This window comes from Hesperophylax consimilis, chromosome 24, assembly GCF_061612785.1.
Source record: "Hesperophylax consimilis isolate HC1 chromosome 24, BYU_Hcon_1.0, whole genome shotgun sequence".
NCBI classification, from domain to species: Eukaryota; Metazoa; Arthropoda; class Insecta; order Trichoptera; family Limnephilidae; genus Hesperophylax; species Hesperophylax consimilis.
The window spans coordinates 8280817-8287968 of NC_142859.1; positions in this window are offsets into that span (position 1 = coordinate 8280817).

The following is a 7152-nucleotide window of genomic DNA, read 5'->3' on the forward strand; positions in this document are numbered from 1 at the left end:
GTATTTCTTAGTTTTAACTCGACCATTTGGCATTTAATTTTTCTGCAAACTTGTTTGTTACGTTCCTGTTTCATTTCACATTAGTGGCCGTGTTGAATACTAATTTTTCATCCTATCAGAGTTCGCGTGATCGTGGTTCCTTCTACGAGCTGTCAAATCGAAAAATTAATAGTAGGTACGTAATGCGTCAAAGGTGAGCGGATATCTCATCAAATTGTCAATTCAACAAAAAAGTGATGAAACAAATGCTAGATTAAATAGGTTAAGTAGGTTAGGTTTATATATTGTTATTTTTCATCACTTTTAATGACTCTTATCACTTTTTAAAGATGTGTTGACTTGTCATTGTGTTGACTTATCATGGAACCATTTACTAACTATTATTTACTTAATAACTGACCTGTAGTATCTAACTATTTGCATTTTAATTTATTTATTGACTTCATTTGTAAATAATTATTTAAACGTCCCATCATGTCACTATGATTATGGTATATGCTGCATACCGTATGCTGATAAACCAACACTGTTACTTTGTAATACTTATTTATTCATTACAATGTTACTGACAATTTTTTTTGTATTAGTTTTTAAATACATGTTTAAGAATGTAAATTTTAATTTCGCAATACATGGCTACCCCACGAGAAACTGTGGAGATTTTAGACTTCCAAAAACAAATTTTTCGGGAACCCAAAATAATCTCTATTTTAAATTATTTAAGATTTTTAATGAGCTACTGACAGATGTTAAAGAAGCTTAAAACCTTGCTGATTTTAATGGGTTATGCCTGAATACTATAAAAAGTCAGTCTTAGATTTATTGTAAAGTCTCCCCAATGTCGAAGAAATAAGTGGCTTAAAGGTTGATGCTAGATATAAAAATGTTTTTTTTTATAACTAAATAAAAACATTTAAAAAAGGAAGACAAATATTCCCAGGTTACGAATAACCTGACAATATTTGAAAATCTCCCACTACCACCACAGTAAGCGGAAAATGTTGCTTGTGTTGTGATGGACAACGTAGAACACACGACGTCTGGTGGGACTCAGACCGGTCAAACAATCTACCTAGCCGTAATTTGTAGTGTCTATTTTTGTAATGATTTTCTAGTACTTTATATTTTTAATATTTTGTTAACTTGAAATGCATTTTTTAAATTATTTAATTGAAAATGAAATTCCTAGTAAGATTAGCGGCTCATAATTATATTGGAAAATGGTATTTTTTCAATAAATAAATTAAAAACTGTATTCTGTACTTCAGACGTTTGTATATATTTTTTTGTTTAAATGATTGACAGAAGCACCTATGAAAATATTTTTAATGTTTACTTACAACGTTAGAATGGTAAATTTCTTAACCTGAAAACAAATATTTTAATATTTTCGCAAATCCTACTATCTAGAGCAGTGTTCCGCAAAGTGTGCTCCGCGGCACACTAGTGTGCCGTGGCCATTTGTAAGTGTGCCGCGAGTCCCGCGTCACTTCTCACAAAGTGCTCTGTAAATCGGTCTTTACTTTTCTGTGCGGCGCGGCGGCCGGAGGTGGCGTGGGTGGGACTCGATCGCTGCAAAGTGGCTGTGTGCTACGCCGCTACGCTACATTATCACGTGTGCTACACTACATAAGTGGGGTGCTATTGCTACATTATCACGTGATTGCGCACGAGCTATCGGGGTGCATGCGCGTGACAACATAACATTACGAATTACGACGGCGACGTTGCGCCCGCTTGTTTAGTAGTCATTCGTTAATGCTAGTGTTTGGTTGTGTCGTCGCGAACTTAATTGACTTTTTTAATTGCAAAAAAATATCCCATATTACGTGTATATAATGGATAAATTCGTTAAACGTACCGCAAGTTTGTCAAGTGAAACTAATGATTCCCAAGAAGAAGCAGAGTCAACAAAGAAAAAACCTAAGCTTTTTGATCGGAAATACGATGAGAGCTATGTGCGTTATGGCTTTATCTATTGCGGTGACGAATCGTGCCCAATCCCAAAATGTCTTGTTTGTGGAGAAACTTTGGCTAATAATTTGATGGTGCCCAGTAAACTTTCACGACATTTAACAACTAAACACCCATCGGTGGCTCACAAAGATAAAGCCTTCTTTCAACGTATGATAGACCAGTCTAAGAAACAGGTAACTCTCATGAGTTCGTCTTTCAATACATCAAGCAAAGCGCAAAAAGCAAGCTACGTGATCGCTAATATGCTGGTTAAATCGAAAAAACCTCATTCTCTCGCTGAAACTTTAATTTTACCTGTCTGCAAAGAAATTGTCAAAATTATGATTAGCCAAGAAGCCGCTAAGGAAATCGAAAAAATACCTGCGTCAGCAGATACGGTCTCACGTCGCATTAATGAAATATCCACCGACATTCAATCAACGTTAATTGAAAAATTAAGGCTAAGTGGAGTTTTCGCGCTACAAGTCGACGAGTCTACTGATATCAGTGGTCACGCACATCTCATCACAAATGTGAGGTACACGGATGGATATTAAAGAGGAGTTTTTATTTTGTCTGCCACTACCTGGTTATACCACCGGAGAAGAAATATTCAGAGTAACAAACCAGTACTTCAGTGAACATAATTTGGAATGGCGCAACTGCTTAAGCATTTGTACAGACGGAGCAGCAGCTATGACAGGAAAAATTAGGGGATTTATAACCAGGGCTTCTGAAAAAAATCCTAATATTAAAAATTTACATTGCTTTTTACACAGAGAGGCACTGATGACGAAGTCTCTGCCTGATGAATTGTTGTCTGTCTTACAAGAAGTCGTCAAAATTGTCAATTACATCAAGTCGCGACCGCTGAACTCTCGTCTGTTTAATGCATTGTGTCAGGAAATGGGAGCAGATCATCAGTCAGTTCTGTTTCATACAGAAGTACGATGGCTTTCTCGCGGAAAAGTGCTTTCTCGGATTTACGAGCTGAATAATGAGACCCAGATATTTCTAGAAACCCAGGGTTCAGACTTTGCTTCTCTATTTAAAAAAGAAGAATGGGTAGCAAAACTTGCATATCTGGCGGACATATTCGCTCAATTAAATGAGCTGAACAAAAAAATGCAAGGAAGAAATTGTAACATTTTAACGTCTTCGGACAAGATTGAAAGCTTTCGCGCTAAGTTGGTGCTATGGATCAGCCACGCTACCAATGGTAGTAACGAAATGTTTCCAAATGTCATGGCTGCCGATTCAGAAAAAAAAGTGCAGGCTTTGATAGTGAAACACTTGGAGCTGTTAGCAGAAAAAATGAACTCATATTTTCCTAAGTGTGACCTGCAACCTATGGACTGGGTAAGAAATCCATTTTCGGAAAGCATTTCCCTTGGACATTTACCAATAAACGAGCAGGAAGAATTCATGGAGCTTAAAACTGATCGGACACTAAAATTAAAATTTTCTGAAACAGAGTAAGCACATTTTTGGCTCCACGTAAAAAATGAGTATCCACTGCTGTCAAAGCGAGCTATTGAAATTCTATTACCATTTGCCACGACCTATTTATGCGATTTGGGGTTTTCAACTCTCACAACGATAAAGTCAAAAAAAAGAGAACGCCTGAGGACGATCGACGAAGAGATGCGAGCAGCGTTATCAACGATTGTTCCAAATTTTGATCGTGTGTGTTCAGTTAAACAGGCTCACATTTCGCATTAAACATCTTTTCATGTTATATTGATTTTAATAATAAATATAAATAAAATATTGTTTTTGGTAAATTTTGGTTCGGAGTGGCCACGTTTATTACGAATATTTTTTACAAAAAAACTTTAGATATGCCGTAATTACTATAAAAGGAAACTTTTTGGCTTGGTGGCGGCGGAAAAAGAGGCATTTTAATTATCAATTGCGTAAAATTAAAATTCACTTCTTGAACCGATTCGGTGACAGTTTGCGGTCATTCTGTCACTGTTATGTGATAAATATCAATCATAATTACACAAACCCGGCTAGACAAACCCTGCTTTGCCAAACAAACCATTCAAAACCTGGGATGTTTTTTTTAAATTATGATGACATGCAGCTTTCGTAGTTTAACCTCAAAGTTTGCCGTTATTCGTAATAAGCCTAGCCAATCCTATCCAAAATTTACCTTGTTTTTTTTTCTTTGGTGTACCGTTAAAATTTCTTGATTAGTTAGGTGTACCGTGAACATAAAAAGTTTGCGAAACACTGATCTAGAGTATCCCGTGATATTCCAAGGGTTTGTTCTAGCAAAATGTAAGGTTTTTAGTACCTTTTAACTGTAAGTAAAATGTGAAATTCATAGAAGTGCGTTCAATGTTCTCAAAAGGCTTTTAATCCGGTTATATGTGTTCCATGCAATATCTTAATTAAACTGAAATTAATAAGCTTTCAATTCACCTTGAAGTATCGTAGTATACCTGGAATATTACGCAGGTATTTATAAAGACATTTGACACCCAATTAGTTTAGACAGCGTAATAATATGTGAATATCACTAATGGGAGATTAATTGGTCTATGCTGGTGACTTGTTAAATGTGTAACTTTGCAATGACGAAGATAATCATGACTTATTCCGAGTAGCGATAAATAAAGTAAAATAATGCTGAAACTTGTACCAAACTGTTGGAATTATCCGCAAGCAAACTGTGAGCTAAAGTGGTGCCATCTGGGCGCGACAAAAAAATTATTGTGTCTTTGGTTATTTACAAATCGCCGAAGAGTTCCGAAGCATTGATGAGCGCCGTTTGTATTGAAATTTCAATCTAATGGTGAAATTTTGATACAATGGTCAACATTCACGTTCTGGGCGCATAAATAACTGATGTTCCCAGGCAAAATTTCTCGGTGAGCGATATCCGCTCGCTTCAAGTGACTTATGACACGTGGTACAAAGAATGACAATTCTAGCCGGTTGAATTTAACTTATTAATTTAGAGTATTATTTTCATTACTGTTATTTTATAAGCAATAATTATTAGCCTGAAACATTCATCCACACTGAAAAATCTCCTGATAAAAGATACATGACGCCAACGGGACTTGAACCCGTGTCCTTTCGATTTCCGGTCGACAGCTCTGACCACTGATCTATGGCGGCTTATCTCTTATCCGCGAAATAATTCAATATATACTTGTGTTTCATTCAACAATTACTGCTTATTACATTTTTTCACCTGAAAACAACAAACTTTATTTTATAAAATAATTGTTACCCTTTGTGCGATGCATAAAAAATCTTGTCTTAAACATTAGTTAACCAAAAAAATAATAATTCGTTACTGTTATTTGCTTTGAATTTTGGGTTTTTAATGTAATAATAATTTTTATATTAAGTGTGTTGTTCCGACGCTCCTTAGCACTAGCTGCCACTGATTGTAGGTACCGTGTATTGTACTGTTAACGCATATTCATCACTTCTATTGCCTACATACTGACTTCCACTAGACATTAGACTCGCATCCTTCATGTAGCAACATCGCAATCGCTCCTAAAACAGCTTATCCTCCTAAATACTGAATGTCCGATTCTCTAGATTGTCCACAGCGAAATGATTAATAGTCCTCCGACTGACGAATGGCGGCATTAATTATAATTGCATGTGCAGTGGAATTATTATTAATGCAATGCCTAGCGACGTATGCCCCAGCGGATAAACGGATTGAGAATGCATCGGACGGGCTGGGAAACTGATCCGGGAAAACATCTGTATCCTTTGTACAGAAGATTTAATAATATTAAAGTTTCCAATGTAAAGATTGTCTGTTTCCGATATAAGCGATGTATGATAAAGTTATGTATTTATTTATTATTATCATTGTACTTCACGCTCGTACCGTAAAGGTTAAATAAAAAAAAAAACTTGGGGAGTGATTATCCATCAAAATCTTAGCAAAACTTATTGACTTTTTTTTTAAATAAATTTCTAATTTTTCTGCGGTTTACAAAACATTAGAATAAACACACATTTATTATAATAATAATTTTTCTGTGCTCGGTCAGCTGCCCCATAAATTTTGTTCTTTTATTGTTTATTTTATCAACGATAATTGGAACATGTTTCCGTTGTGTCTCCGGGGTTTCTTACAACTTCTTTATTAAATTAAACTCTTGCTTCTACAAAACATTTGTACTTTTAAGATTGACTGAGATATGATATCTAAATCCCACCTTATTTATCATACACTGATCTCTACTATACTCGATATAAACGCCATCTATAGGTAACCTAATAGACTAATCTAATGCTACCTGTGTGGGAGCTCATACATTAATATCAAGGATATTATATTTCAAAATTCATAACCGTTGTTACTAGGCATATTGTACCTAACGCCTCTCAGACGATATCCGAATACACGCATGATGAATTGCAAAGTTATAGGTACAAACACAAATAAAAAATTCACAATATAATTAGTTTTTCAAAAATTCAGTAAGAATTTTTCTCTTAGATTATCATGACCACGAAAGTGGTTTGAGCTTGTAACACGGCGTGAATGCAACACAATTACAAATCACAAAAGCACATAGTAATAAGTTTTTTGACGGCCTCCTGTTCTTGGGGTAAGGCCCTCGACTGGTGATCCGGAGGTCGATGGTTCAACAATCAAATTGTGATGCGATTGGCCTAGTCGGGTAATGAAAGTAATTGTATTAAATACATTTAGATATTCGTTCATTACATTTAGATAACATTACACGAGAGAAGGCGATCGGTTGGCTAGAGCCTTGCAGATGACAGCGAATGTATAGAGTACGTTTCTGGAAATAACAAACGGGCAACGCACTCTGGTTTAGAGATGTCAGCGCTTAGGAATATTTAAATTTTATTTGAAAGTGGGATCTGCCACCATTTGTAAGACATATTCGACAATGCGTATTGCACACACTGCACAATGTATTTTGATATCAGTATATTGGATTAATTATATACCACTAGTGCCACCTGTGAAGTTTAGGTTATTTTGATTATGAGAAGTTCTCGCCTCTGCTACTTATTTGTTGTTAAGTCGCGTCAGTAAGAACAATTCCTGTATTACTGCCTGTTGAATTTGAATTTGTGGTAATGTATTTGTCAACAGTTTTTCATATAAAAGACTGGGTCTCCTTAAAAATTCTATCTTGCCACAAAACAATCAAAGGTTTCACCTTTCCTAAAGAA